At 57.7% G+C, this 15,326-nt stretch overlaps 1 protein-coding gene across 1 annotated transcript in view; it reads right to left on the bottom strand.

Annotated features, from left to right (window-relative positions):
* ARMC9 (armadillo repeat containing 9) overlaps window positions 1-15,326 on the bottom strand; it is a 64,725-nt gene that overhangs the window by 8,000 nt on the left and 41,399 nt on the right. The gene's annotated exons all lie outside the window — the stretch shown is intronic.

Raw genomic sequence — 15,326 nt, 5'->3', positions numbered from 1 at the left:
CGAGCTCAGATGCCCTGGGCAACGGGGTGGGAAGGGGTGCAGGGCAGATCATGCTTGGACAAGGGCCGGAGCGACAGGACAGTGGGGAAGGCGCTTTCCTGCACATGGCTGACCCCGGTTCGATCCCCGGCACCCCATATAGTCCCCCGAGTCCACCAGAAGGGACCTCTCGACACAGAGCCCAGAGGAATCCCGGCTTTCATCTCTGCCTGGGGCTCACCCAGAGGCCAGCAAGAGGCTGTGAGTTGGATGGACTCTGGTGCTGCCCACTCGTGCCAGGCGTGACCCTGCCGAGGCTGCTGCCTGGGCATTTGGGTGCCACTGGCCACGCCTGGTGCTCTGTAGCAGAGAAGGGTGCACCTTCCCCGGCACCCTGGCCACTAGCACCCCCCCATCTAAGGGGCGTGACCCCCACGAGCATGCGTGCAAATCCACAGCCACGGAGTGACCCCCAGAGTAAGGAGGGAAGGGACAAGTGAGACAATGAACTTGCTGACTTAGGCTTCGCACGCGGAAGCCCCGGGTTCAAGCCCCGGCATCACCAGAGCCCCCAAGCACTGCTGGGAGTGACCCCAGAACACCACTAGGCGTCTCCCCAAACAGACAAACAAAAACTGTCCTCCCGTTCATTGATTTGCTCGAGCGGGCCCAGTAACGTCTCCATCATGAAACTTGTTGTTACTGTGTTTGGCATATCGAGTACGTCACGGGTAGCTTGCCAGGCTTTGCCGTGCGGGTGAGATACTCTCGGTAACTTGCCGGGCTCTCCGAGAGGGGCAGAGGAATCGAACCCAGCTCGGCCCAGTTGGCTGCGTGCAAGGCAAACGCCCTACCCACTGTGCTATTGCTCCAGCCCTATACATAAATAAATAAAAAAAAAAGAAAAGAAAAAAAAGAAGATAGTACAGCAGGTAAGGTTTAGTCCGTGGCCAGGAGTAATCCTTGAGCTCAGAGCCAGGAATAACCCCTGTGCATGGCCGGGCGTGGTCCCAAAACCAAAACCAAAAACCAAAAACCCAACAAATAAAAGCTGGTTCGCCCTAACGGGCTTCAGATGCTTTGGTGCCCCGGGAGCTGAGTGGCGCGTAAGGAACCCGCTGTTCTCCCGCCCCCCAAAACCGCAGCACCGACATTTCTGAGGTTCCCTGGCTGTGGAAAGCCAGGGCTGCTACAAACATGCCTCTGTCCTGCCCCCCCGCCCCCACCCCCTGCCACCACTGGAGGGGGCGCACGGTGCTGGGGACAGAGGCCCGGGCCACTTCCCGGCCTGTCTGTCTCCTGATGACGCCGACATCACTGGGAGCAGAGGGAGGTGTGGTGGGGAAATGAAGGGCAGGAGCCCGGGGGCCACCCCCTCATCCTGTCTTCAGGACGCCGGGCAGGTGGGCGGCAGGAAACCTCGGCAGGAAAGCTGCCGGCCACACTGGTCCAACGCCCGGTGGGCGCCAGTGGGTTGAACACCGAGATGGGGCCGGGCGAGAGTGCAGTGGGTAGGGCCCTTGCCTTGCACCGGGTCGAACTGGGTCCGAGCCCCGGCATCCTCAGAGGATTCTACCATGTCCTTCCTGGAGTGACCCCAGAGCCAGAGCCAGGAGGGAGCCCTGAGCACCGCCAGGCGCCAGGCGTGGCCCCCAAACAAACAAAAAACACCTCAGGACATGTGGGGACTTGTGGAGACAGGCCAGGCAAGCACAGCTCAGCTGCCACCCCCTCCCCCAGTCACGGTCCCCAGCCTGAGCGTCCCTTGGAGTTGGCCCGGTGTGGTGTGATGACTCAGCCCACCAGCTCCTCACAGGCAGGCCGAGGTGTGAAACGCGGTGTCAGAAACTCCGGCAGGAAGGGGCTGAAGTGACAGCACAGCGGGGAGGGCGTTTGCATGTGACCAAGCCCAGTTTGATCACCTGGCATCCCAGAGGTTCCCCTGAGCACCACCAGGAGTGATTCCTGAGTGCAGAGCCAGGAGTGACCCCTGAGCATCGCTGGGTGTGGCCCCCAAACAAAAAAAACGAAACAAGAATCTCTGCAAGGATGGGGCACCTCAGGCCAGCCCTGAGTCTCTTAGCCCACCTCCTACCACACCACCTCAATACCCGCCCCATGGGGGACACAGGCCCCCGATCCCCCTTGGGGCCGTCCACGTGAGCTTGGCACCGGGACGCAGACTTGGAGACGCGAGGTGACGGAGAAGGAAATGCTCCAGGAATAAATGCCTGGCAAGGGTGGGTTTCGGATGCCATTGTGGGGAGGAATTTTACAGGCACCGCTACTCTTTATGTCCGGGCGTGGGGCGTGTCCGGTTTCAAGGGCTGGGCCCCGAGTGAGCCATTACCTGGGGGAATGTTCGAATGCCGGCTTCCCCCCCGCATGGCCCGGCCACCTCTGACACGACAAGGTCCTGAACTGGAGGCTTTGGATACATAATACTCCCGACAAACCAGATTCTAACCCGCTGGCCTGAAAACAAAACGCAGGTTGACCACGAAATGCATTTGAAAACGCAGATGCCGGCTGAGATAAGGCCCCCCGAGCAGAATGTTCTCGGGCGTCTAACAGGACGGGAACGTATCGAGTGTGCTTCCCACTCTTGGAATCAGGGGCGGACTCTGAGCGCCGTTTAAATCTGAGACACCTCAGGGGGCTGCATTGAAAATCTCACCCTTTGTAAAACCCTGGGCGGTGGGGGGTTCCAGGGGGAGTGGGGTGCACCCAGGTGAGCGGAGGGGTTGAGCGGAGGGGGGTGGCCAACCTGGCGGGCAGGGGGGATGCTCTACTCTGCTCTCAGTGTCTGCCCAGATGCGCCCCATCCTTCACTCCCCTGCTCCTTCCGGGCACTGCACTGGGCTGGCCATTTCCCGGAGGCTCTGTGGAAGCCAGCCCAAAGGGGCCAGTGGCCAAGTCTCCTGGAGAATGTAGAGTCAGGGTGTGTGTGTGTGTGTGTGTGTGTGTGTGTGTGTGTGTGTGTGCATGTCGGGGAGCAGGTTGGGTGGTGGTGAATGAATGTGTCAATCCCCAGAACCAGCCCCAAACTCCCCTCCCCCAGTCAGCATGTAGAAAGCTGGGTGAGGGGAAGAGAGCGGAGGCCACACTGTGGTAGGGGGTGACCCCAAATCATTCTGAACGGGGGTCTTGGTGTGTTGCTGAGACTGGGGCTCAGGGGACCCTCAGACCATATCTGTGTGTCCCCAAGTGGGACTGAGGAGCGTGGCCAGCTCACAGGTACCCACCAGCAGCATGGAGCCACACCTCAGTGGGTACCAGGGGTGCCTCTATGGTGCCAGCTAGAAGAGCGTCAGGAAGAACCGTGGCAACGCTCAGGGGTTATTCCTGGCTCTGTGTGCAGCATCACTCCTGATGGGGCTTGGGAACTCTACAAATTGCTGTGCAAGGTGAGCGCCCTCTCCACTGTTCGGTCGTATCTCTCCAGCCCCAGAAGGACAAGGGCCCATCTCTGAGCACGGGCAGTCTCAGGGCCACGGGCGGCTGCTGGACCTCAGCCCACTGAGGACTTACAACCTGCAGGGAGCAGGAAGGGGCACTAGCTCCTGGAGGCCAATGATGCCAGCAGAAGCCGCCATGCTGGGTGTGGCAGAACCATGAACCCCCCCCCCCCCATAGACCAGTCTGAATACGCCATGCTGGGTGTGGCAGGACCAGGAGAAGTTTGGCTCGGTTCAAATGCCCCCTCAGCCTGGAAATTCCAGAGGTCACAGGCTCCCCCACTCCCACCCCGCTCAGCTCATTTTCTTCCCTCTGTCCCTGCTAAGTAAGGCTGTGGTCTGAGGGTCAGTGAATGGAAGAAGGATGCCCCTTCTCCGCCTCCTTCTCACTTTCCTTTTCTCTCAGGACAAAGCCAAGGTCCCTCCCAAGGCCGAGGTGTCCAGCTCAATCCTAACCCCTTCATGTCCTGCTGTCCCAGTGACCACCCACACCTCCAACCTAGCTCAGCCTAGATTTGGTGTGAAAATTCTAGCCCAGGAAGCACAGTAAACTCTACAAAACAAACCCCGAGGCGAATCGCCAATGTGCCAGCAGCCGAGTGATGGACACAGGCAGGAAACACAGACAGACGTGTCACATCAGACACGACCGGAAGCCAGAAGATGACAGAACGGCGCGTCCAAAGTCACAGAGGAGAAGCTGTTGATGGAGAGGCCGACGCCCTGTGAGGGAGGCTTCAGGACTGAAGGGGTGGCCCAGGGGGATGCTCAGGTCCAAAGTCCCAGCTGAGCAAGCACCAGGCTGTGAGTTCGAGCCTCAGTGCACAGCATGTGTCCTGCTGTGTTCCTTAGCACTGCCGGGGGAAACAGATGTGTGAGCACTGGGTCCTGAGCCTGGCTCCTGGCAAGCCCTGTGGCTGAAGGAACGAGCACCCAGAACGGAGGCAACTGACACGTGTGTGGCACCCAGCCTCCGCAAGCCACTACGGCCAGCCCTGCACAGCCCAGCTCCTGCGAGTGACCATGGTCAGCCACGCACAAGCCCAGTCCCTGCGAGTGACCACGATCAGCCACGCACAAGTCCAGTCCCCGCAAGTGACCAGAGGTCCTCGCTGCGCTGGCCGGAGGCCGACCAGGGGCAGGCGAGGGGTGGGTGGGCCTGAGTTCCAAGAGGGTCTCACTTCTGCCCCTTCCTCTGGCCGGCAACCAGAGCCAGTCTGGAGGGAAGGGGTGTGGGAAACGCCCCCCACCCCCCATGCACAGCGGGTGGCCGGGCTGAGACAGCTTCTGTCTTCAAGCAAAAGAAAACTGACCGTGGTTTCATACCCAGCAGAAGCTGATGAGGAACTCAGAAAGACTTTCCCACCAAGGGGCCGCAGAGCGTGCAGCCACAGAGGGACCCCGCGCTGGCGGTGGGTGGAGGAGGAAAAAGGCGCCTCTGGCCTTTCCCCACGCGGTGCCAGGAACCCTCGCCCGGCTCCCAGTCGGCCAAACTAAAGATGTTTCTAGACGCCTGCTTTATGCCCCCTGGAAGGCGGTCACCCTCCGCTGAGAACCGGTGGCCTGAATCCGCAGCCCTGAGACGTCCTCCTGCCGTCCTTCGAAGAACTTCACGGCAGCCCGCCTTTACCGGCAGGTCTCGGCGGTCGGGCCTGTGGGTTCTGCCATGTGGCGTGAGGAACGCTAAGTCTGGTGTGGGACCACCCAGGTCCCTCGGTTTAATGAAAGAGGGAAAGCGAGGCCCCCACCCACTGAACTGCCTTGTCAATGACATCACTTTTTAGTATAAAAGCTGTCATACATAGGAAGTTTTCTGGTCAACACAGCGTCAGGACAGGAATTTGTGTCCACTTGAGCTGTGTGTCGTTTCCGCCCAGACCACGTGGTCTCAGCTGCCGCAGCTTGCGGGGAGGCTTGTTCTTCCTGTGCACCGTGGTTCATGCCCACAAGAGCTAGAGACGTGCATCTGGTGGGCTCCGTCTGGTTCTGGGCTCTCCACCTCTGCCACCTCTCGCTCCTCTGGTCTCACCCTCAGGTGCTTCTGGAACAGTGGGAGGACCTCGCGCCTGGGCGGTCCCGTGTCTGACCCTCTCCTGTGCTAGATTTATCATCAACCCTTGTGGAAGGTTTGTTGGTTGGTTTTGGTTTTTTGTTTGGGGGCCACCCCTGGTCATGCTCAGGGGTCACTCCCGGCTCTGCACTCAGGAATCACTCCGGGCAGTGCTTGGGGGAACTTATGGGATGCTGGGGGTCGAACCCAGGCCGGCCGTGTGCAAGGCAAACACCCTCCCTGCTGTACTATGGCTCCGAGCCAGGGTTCTTCCCATTTTTAAGATAAGGAATTGTCTTTGGCTCGTTGCCTTCTGGTCATGGTCAGAGGCCTTGGTCACTGCTTCCCCCGGGTGGGCTTGGCGTGGCTGGCTGTGGTCACTCACGGGGGCTGGGCTTGTGCGTGGCTGACCCCCACGTCCACCCCCCCCAGTCACTGGGTTGGGTGCTGGGGAGAACTCAGCTCCGTAAGCCTCCAGGATTTGTGGGGTTTGCCTCAGCAAGCAGAGGCTTCCAGGCGCCTTACCCCCACACCACACCCAGACCCGGGCCCATCCAACGCCTGGCCGAGCGCATCTACAGGAATCTCGGATATGGGGCCTGGGCTCTGAGGGGCTTGGACGCGCTTTGCCGTGGCGCTGGGGAGCTCAGCAGTATGGAAGCACAAGGAGACGCCCCAGGGCCCACCCGCGGGAGGAATGCTGCACCCCAGCACACCCGCATGGTCAGCACAGGAGCGTGCCCTCCACCCCGCCAACACCCCACATGGGCCACAGGCTGGGCGAGGTATGGGGGTGCCCTGGAGAACAAAGCTGGCATGGCCCTGCCCCACTGGCACGCATCGGTCGGTCACTAGTGGAGAATAAAGGGGCAGCGTGAATAGAGTGTGTACACGCACATGCACACACACAAGCACGTGCGCACACACGTACACACAAGCATGCCTGCACACACACATGCACGCACACACGTGCACATGCACGTGGACATGCAAACATACGCACACGCACACGCGCACACACACTCCTGAATCCAGCATGAAACCAGGATGACGACGGGTCTGGACGCAGCTGAACTGATTCTGAACTGATGCTGCGTGAGCTCCTCAGAGAAAGTTCAGTTCCGCTCTGCACTTGGCTATTCACTATTTCTCGCGACCTCCCCCTGCTCTTCCTGTAGAAGAATGGTTGCCTTAGCGCAGTCTGGGTTTAACTCAATTCATTCTGCCTGGCAGCTCGTGTGTGTGTGTGTGTGTGTGTGTGTGTGTGTGTGTGTGTGTGTGTGTAGGGTGCCACTCCCAGGGGTGCTCAGGACCCCTGGCGGTGCGGAGACTCGCACCTCGGTTCTTGCAGGCAGACGTATGTGTTGCCCTCTGAGCCGCTTCCCGGCCGCTCTCTGCTGGGCCGCGAACAGGTCCCGTTGCTGTCCTCTGGCGCTCCCCCCCGGCCCCCGAGCTGGCAGGGGGCTCCGTGGGCCTCACGACCCTTCCTCCCGTGACATTCCCAGACCTCAGCCGCTGCGTGGCTGCTCTCTCGGAATGCCCAGCAGTGGGATTGGACTAGGGAAGCAGAAACTGCTTTTCTCATTAAATTGGAATTATATTGGGGGTGGGGGTGGGCGTACACAGTGGTGCTTGGGGATCACTCCTGGTGGTGCTAGGATACCACATGGGGTGACTGAACGCGGGTTGGCTGTGCGCCAGACAAGCGCCCTGCTCACTCTACCATCTCTCCCACCCCAGATAAGAGCTCTAAAATGATAGGGCCAGACGAGATTAGTACCAGGAATTTTGCTCCATGGCTTGGAGGCCAGCCACACGTGCTAGGGGAAAAGGGAGCTCAGATAGATAAGGGAGCACCAAATCAAGGGTGTTGGGAGGATCCTCCCAGGATGGGAGAAGCATGCCGAAAGTAGACTATAGACCGAACATGATTGCCACTCAATGCCTCTTTTGCAGACCACAATACCCAAAAGGAGAGAGAGAACTGAGGGGAATGCCCTGCCACAGAGGCAGGGTGAGATGGGGGGGATAGGGGGTGGGAGGGATACTGGGATCCGTGGTGGTGGGAAAGGGGCGCTGGTGGAGGGGTGGGTGTTTGATCATTGTATAATTGAAACCCAAGCACAAAAATGTGTAAGTGTGTAACTGTACCTCATGATGTCTCACTATTAAGAAGAAAGGTAAAGGTAAAGGTAAAGGCCCTCCCGTTGATCATCGATTTGCTCGAGCGGGCCCAGTAACGTCTCCATTGGAGACTTTGTTGTTACTGTGTCTGGCATATCGAATACTCTCGGTAGCTTGCCGGGCTCTCCGAGAGGGGCGGAGGAATCGAACTCGGGTCGGCCATGTTGGCTGCGTGCAAGGCAAACGCCCTACCACGGTGCTATCGCTCCAGTGGCAGTATCGTAGCCAATGAGGTTTATCCGAGGCGCGATTATTGCTAATTAAGAAGAAAAAAAATAAAATAAATAAAATGATAGGATCAGAGGGATAGTACAGAGGGAGGTCACTTTCCTTGCATCCGGCCTACCTGGGTTAGATCCTGGCATCCCATAGGGTCCCCCGAGCCCACCAAAAATGATTCCTGAGTGCAGAGCCAGGAGCAAACCCTGAGCGTCATCAGGTGTGGCCCCCAAATCAAAACCAAACCAGAACAGGGGCTGGAGCAATAGCACAGCGGGTAGGGCGTTTGCCTTGCACGCGGCCGACCCGGGTTCGATTCCCAGCATCCCATAGGGTCCCCTGAGCACCGCCAGGGGTAATTCCTGAGCACAGAGCCAGGAGGAACCCCTGTGCATTGCCGGGGGTGACCCAAAATGCAAAAGCGAAAAAAAAAAAAACCAGAACACAAGAACTGTAGAGTGCAAGGAGGCACTTCAGTCTGAGGACTGAGCAGATGCCAGCAGTAGCGTGCCTCCTCTCAAAGCCCGAAGTGGAGGGGACGCCACTCCACACGCTGCACCACCATCCTCCCCATCTGAGGAAAGAGCCATGCCCAGTTTTGGTATTTGGGGGTAAAAAAAAATGAGAGAGGGAGTGAGAGATAAGAGAAAAATGTTGGTGTGGGCACCGTCTGACCTGTTCGGCCTCGGCTGCCATGGAAACTGGGGTTGGTCAAACAGAGCTGGTCCGGGCGGGCATGGGGAGCGTCTCTGAGTGCACCTTGTTTTGTGCCCCTGGTGTCTATCACCATAGAAACCCGCGTGGAAACGAGGGCGGCCCCCTGAGTCAGCTGGCTTGGAGGTGCCGCCCGGCGGGTCTGAGCGGCCCCATCGCACAGTCGGACCAAGACACCAGTGGAGAAGCTGAAAGGTGCCAAGGGCGGTGCTGGGAACCGAGGTCTCCAGCAGGGCGTGGTCAGTGCTGGCGCAGCCTTGGGAGTTCAGGCCTCGCCAGGCCAGGCCAGCGGATGTCCAGGGCTGCAAACGTCAGCCCAGGAACGAGGCGTGCTTTGGGGGGGGGGGGGCGGCGGGAGGTACGAGCTCAGCCCTGCGTGCGTGAGGTCCCGGGTTCCATCCTTGGGGAAGGTGAGGTCCCGGGGACTGGGGTGGGGACACAGGTCACGGCAGATGGGTGCTCATAGCCGGGTTCCCTTCTAGTAGAGATGAGTCTCAGCTGACTGTCCCGGAGCCCCCCAGAGCTCCAGCCCATCCCGACGCCTCCCCGGCAAGCTGCCCCTGGCCCCGCCCCCTCAGGCACGGCTCCCACCAGGAACTGGGGGTGTGCACAGGCCTCCTGGGAATCACAGGGCAGCCGGGTAGGAGGGATGCGGGGAGGAGGACACGTGGTCCTCGTTGCCCCCCTCCCCCACACTGCTTTCTGCATCTCCGGGGTGCATCGCCCCAGACACGGCTCTATGCACCCCCCTAAGCGTCCCGCTCCCAGGCAGACCCCAGTCTCCACGTGCCCCCAGCTTCACCCCTCCACCTGTCCTCCTCGTGCAGCCCAGGGCCCCCCTCCCCACCCGCGTCTCACCCCACCCTGAGCCCACGCAGCTCGGCTCTGAGCAGTCTCTCGGAGAAGACTTTGGCCCTTACCAGCTGGGGGGAACATGAGAGGGGGCTGATGTGGCCGGTCGAGCCCAGATGACATGATCCAGAGATGGGGTCTGCAGGGGTGAAGCTGTGGGAGGGGAGCAGAAGGGAGGCCCCTGGAGCGGGAGAGGAGGCCTGAACGCTCCTTCTGCTTGGACAAGGGGTGCCAGGCGGGGCAGGGGGGGACGAGGCCCCCTACGGTTACCCCTGTATACAGGCCCCTCTGCACCTCACCCCTCCCGCCCCAAGACCCCCCCCAGAGATGATCTCCCCGAGGGCAACCCTCTGCCTGGTCCCCCACTGCAGGCTTGGGGACCCACCCCCCAGGCTCTGGGCCCTGTCTCCCTCCACCTCTGCCTCCTCAGGACCCCAGCACTGCCCCGTGAGTCGCCCCGGACCAGGTGTGGCCCCTCCACTACCTTCTCGGTGACACCCCAGGCCGCGAGCCTCTCCGCAGCACCCCCTCCCCCCACCCCAACACAGAGCAGCCCCTCCTGGCCCCCTGCAGCATCCTGGCCTCTGCTCCGGCTCAAGTGCTCGTACCCAAGGCCCATCTTGAGAGAATTCTGTTCAATTCTTCCTTGAAATTTAGTCACATGGAACATTTCTTCTTGAAGGAACAAGCCCCAGACTTCTGTTCTTTTTTTTCCTTTTTGTTTTTTTTAACCACACCCGGAGGTGCTCAGGCCTTACTTCCTGCTCTGCACTCAGGGATCACTCCTGGCGGGTTGGGGGGTGGGGGTGGGGAAATCAGATGGGAGGGATGCCGGGGGTCGAACCCGGGTCAGTTGTGTGCAAGGCCAGTGCCCTCCCCACCTTGCTCTTGCCCTGGCCCCAGATCTCTGTTCTTCACACAAATACATTAGCACTGGTCTGGGGGGGCCGGGGCTGGGCGGAGAAGCGCATACCTTGCACGCAGACCTGGGTTTGAGCCCCAGCACCGCCTGTGAAAGGAATAATTGTTCTGGGGCAAAAAGGGAAGGTCAAGTCCACCCCTTCTGGGAACAGTGATCAGACAGGATGGTTCTGGGGTCACTTCCCTGTAGCCGCCCGTGAGTCAGTCCAGACCCCACCTTGCACCCCACCCTCCTTCCTTCACACGCCAGATGGTCTCCTCGGGGGCGTGAGGACACGAAGGGCCTCGGCCACACCTCGGGCCCCCTCCGTCCTGTGCCGGTCACCAGCCTCTCGGGACGGTGTACGGCGGGCCAGGCCCAAGAGCTGGGAAGACCCGGGGAAGCAAATAAAACTGTTCTGGGGCCCAGGAAAACACTGAAAACCAAACTTTCTTATTTTATGAATTCAGAGCTTTAATTTTGGGGGATGAATGGAGTTTGGGGGCCACCTCTGAGGTTCAGGGGTCACCCCTGGTCACGTTCAATGGACCATGAGGTGCCAAGAGTCAAACTAGGGTCTGCCACATGTGAAGTAAGGGCCTTCATGCCCTGAATAATATATTATATTGTACCAGAATGCCAGTTTTTTTTTTTTTTTTTTTTTTTTTTTGCTTTTTGGGTCACACCTGGCAATGCACAGGGGTACTCCTGGCTCTGCGCTCAGGAATCACTCCTGGCAGTGCTCAGGGGACCATATGGGATGCTGGGAATCGAACCCAGGTTGGCCGCGTGCAAGTCAAATGCCCTACCCGCTGTACTATTGCTCCAGCCCCAATGCCAGTATTTTTTGACCCCCCAAACTCGTAAAGGTTATATAAAACAAAACCCAATGTGTCCGGTGCAGCTCCTGGGGGTGGGGATGAAACTTAAACCAGGCTCACGGCGATTTGCTGTTATATGCCACATACAATAAACTCGGAGGTTATAATTTACGAATAGGAAAGAGTACACAATTGCTTAAACAGCAGCAACACTTGCTCCTCTCATCCCCAGGGAGTTCCGCAGAGGCTGTGTTAAGTGAATACGCAGAGGCAGAGGAGGGATGCTTGAATTTCTGGTGTTTCGAGAAATTCTTTCTGTTCGAACAGAAGATGTGCTTTTCGGATCACTACCCTGTACTGCATCAAGGGGTTGCCTTTGCTTCTGTTTGCTATGAGTGAGAGAGTGTCATTGTCATCCAATAAATTGTTTCAAAATCCTGAAGTGCGGGGCTGGAGTGATAGTAGGGCGTTTGCCTTGCACGCGGCAGACCCGGGTTCGATTCCCAGCATCCCATATGGTCCCCCGGGCACCGCCAGGGGTAATTCCTGAGTGCATGAGCCAGGAGTAACCCCTGTACACTGCCGGGTGTGACCGAAAAAGAAAAAAAAATCCTGAAGTGCTTCTTGCTCTGATACAGAAACAAGCCAGGAATACACTTATTTTGCAACAGAACATGTATTTTCCAAAGATATTTTTTAATTAAAAATTTCCCTTGGGCCGGAGTGATGGTACAGTGATCCTTTTTAATTTTATTTTTGGTTTTGGGGCCACATCTGGGGATTATCAGGGGCTACTCCTGGCTCTGCACTCAGGAATCACTCCTGGCAGCGCTCAGGGGACCATGTGGGGTGCCGGGGATTGAACCCGGGTCGGCCGCATGCAAGGCCAGCGCCTGTCCTCTGTCCTATATCTCTAGCGCCTCCCAAGAGTGATCCTGAAAGCAGAGCCAGGAAGTAAGCCCTGAGCACTGCTGGGTATGGCCCCAAAACGAAACAAAAAAATTTCCTAGGAGAGTGTCACTATATCAACATTTTTTTTTTTTGCTTTTTTTTTGGGTCACACCCAGCGATACTCAGGGGTTACTCCTGGCTCTGCACTCAGGAATCACTCCTGGTGGTTCTCGGGGGGACCATATGGGATGCTGGGAATCGAACCCAGGTCTACTGCGTGCAAGGCAAACGCCCTACTCGCTGTGCTATCACTCCGGCTCCTATATCAACATTTAAGACTCACTTAGTCTAAAGCCAATTAATCCTTTTTTGGTTTGTTTTAAAGATCATAAGGATGGTTTTTAGACTTAAAAAAAAAAAGTCTCACTTCCTCAGCCCACAGGTGCTGCCCCTTTGCAGCTAGAGGCCGAGACAGCTCTGGGTGCTTGGAAGGGACCGACGGATTCCAGGGCGGGGCAGGACGGGGCAGAAGCGCAGAGCCGGCTACGAGCTGTCCTCTCGGCTTCTGGGACTGTGCCTCTCTCGGCTGGGCCTGTCCTGAGTGTGCTGTAATACCGGCTAACCCAGAGCCAATCACTGGGAGCTGAAAAGCCGTCTGCAGATTCCCAGCACAGCTCTTCCAACGTCAAACCCCAGGAGCTGGTTTGTCCCAAATGTCCGCATGAGAAATAAGCTGACCCCAGGACACATGGTGGGCGGACGAGAAGTGTTGGGACCATTTTCTTCTGAAATCCTAAAATGATCCTCTGTGCACCCCTCCACCCCCGCCTCCCTCCCCCCCCGACACACACACACACACACACACACACACACACACACACACACACAGTCACAGAAGGAAGGGTTGAAGGCCAATCCCTGCACTGCCCTGGCTGCAGAAACAGCCCTGAACAGAGACGTGCCCACAGGGGTCAGCCAAGAAAGGCCAGCAGAGCTTCTGTCAGGCTGCTGGGTCAAGGTTGGAGCTCAAACACGGAGGCTGGAGCTCACGGCCCAGCTGCAGGTTGGATGGAGATGGCTTATCAGGCATCTCAGTGCAAAGTTCTACACGAAACACAAGTGACGGCCCCATGCAAGTGACCGCACCGCTGAGTGATTTCAAGTGCCGGCCTGGAGCAGGGTACTGCCCTCTGCACTCGGTGCCCACGAAGGCGGGGTTCCTGGAGTCTGCAGAAGTCCCTGCCACCCAAGACAGACTGATGGACCGCAGAGAGAAAGGTGACGTGCGGCTGCAGGGAGAGGGCAGAGGGAGGGGGCTGTCCTTGACGTGACAACCCCCTTCAATCACTGGCAACACAGAGTCCCGAGTACCACCAGGGGTGACTCCAGAGGACAGAGCCAAGAACAGGCCGAGTGTGATTCAATCCCTGCCCCACTCCAGCATCATCACCATCATCACCATCACCACCATCATCACCATCCTCATCACTACAATCATCATTGTTACCACCATCACCATCACCATCATCACCACCATCACCATCATCGCCACCACCATCGTCATCACCATCATCATCATCACCACCACTACCATTATCACCATCATCATCATCACCATCATCACCACTACCATCACCACCATCATCATCATCACCATCATCACCATCATCACCATCACTATCATCATCATTACCATCATCACCATCACCATCAACATCACCATCACCACCACCACCACCATCATCATCATCATCACCATCACCATCATCACTACCATCATCACCATCATCACCATCATCACCACCACCATCATCACCATCACCATCATCATCATCACCACCATCACCACCATCACCATCACCATCATCATCATCATCACCATCGTCATCATCACACTTGAACTCTCAAAAGAAAACAAGACTTTAATAAAACCAGTGTCTGCCTTTGTGTTCGCAAGATCCAAAGGCTTTCCCAGGAAGCTCAGCGGCGAGACCCACCAACGCAACTCGGAGAGATGCCAGCGTGCGCAAAGATTGAAAAACCTGGCACTGAAAAACCTGTCCACTCTGAAAATACCAAGTCACACACTGGCCGAGGAGCCTCTGGGAGCACAGAGCAGGGACAAAGAACTCCCACCAGCCACCCCTCCACGAAAGCAGCAAATGCGGACAAACCCCTTAAGCCCGCTCCTCAGAGCTACACGGAAACGGCCCATCAGGGCTTCCATCAGGAAGCAGAGCAAACGTCAAACGCCAGGGCCTGGACAGCTGCCCCTTCCTTCGCCCTCTCCCCCGCGCTGCCGTGAGAGGCACCAACCCTGCAATTCAAGTGGAAACCAGAGCTGGAGTCGCGGGAGGGAGCCGGATGGGTTCCGAGCCGGTTCTGAGTGTCCCAGCACTGCCTGGTCTCTCCCAGGAAGGCCACTCCTGGCCGGACTGCGGGTCCAACAGCCTGTCTGGTGCCTGCAGCCATGCCCTCAGGGCTCTGTCACATACTTTAAAACAACTAGTAGAGGGACCGGGAGAGATAGTGCAGTGGGCAAGGTGTTTGCCTTGCACACGGCCAACCCCAGCTGAAGCCTTGGCACTACCAGCAGTAAACCCTGGGTACAGAGCCCACAGCAAACCCCAAATACAGTGCTGGGAGTAAAACTGAGTACAGAGCCAGGAATAAACTCCGAGTACAGAGCCAGGAGTAAACCCTGGGTACAGCAGGTGTGGGCTCTAAAGCAAAACAAAGAAATCATTTTCTGACCACACTTTACCTACCTTGATCGGCAGAAACATTAAAAATAAATTAAAAAGTAGCAGCACAGATGGCTAACAGCACCTACAGCTAACAGCACCCATGGCTAATAGCACTTACGGCTAACAGCACCCATGGTTAACAACACCCACGGCTAACAGTAGCTATGGCTAACAGCACCCACGGGAACAGCACCTATGACTGGCAGCACCTATGGCTAACAGCACCCATGGGAACAGCACCCATGGCTAACAGCAGCTATGCCTAATAGCACCCACAGCTAACAGCATCTATGGCTAATAGCACCTATGGCTAACAGCACCTATGGTTAATAGCACCCATGGCTGGCAGCACCTAAAACTAACAGCACCCATGGCTAACAGCAGCTATGGCTAACAGCACCCACGGAAACAGCACCTATGGCTAACAGCACCCATGGCTAACAGCACCCACGGGAACAGCACCTGTGGCTAATAGCACCCATGGCCCCAAAGCCCTCTCTGCAACACTAA

This window comes from Sorex fumeus, unplaced genomic scaffold, assembly GCF_029834395.1.
Source record: "Sorex fumeus unplaced genomic scaffold, SorFum_2.1 ptg000005l, whole genome shotgun sequence".
Taxonomy (NCBI): Eukaryota; Metazoa; Chordata; class Mammalia; order Eulipotyphla; family Soricidae; genus Sorex; species Sorex fumeus.
The sequence above is the reverse complement of the archived record's forward strand: the minus strand, read 5'-3'. Positions and strand labels throughout refer to the sequence as shown.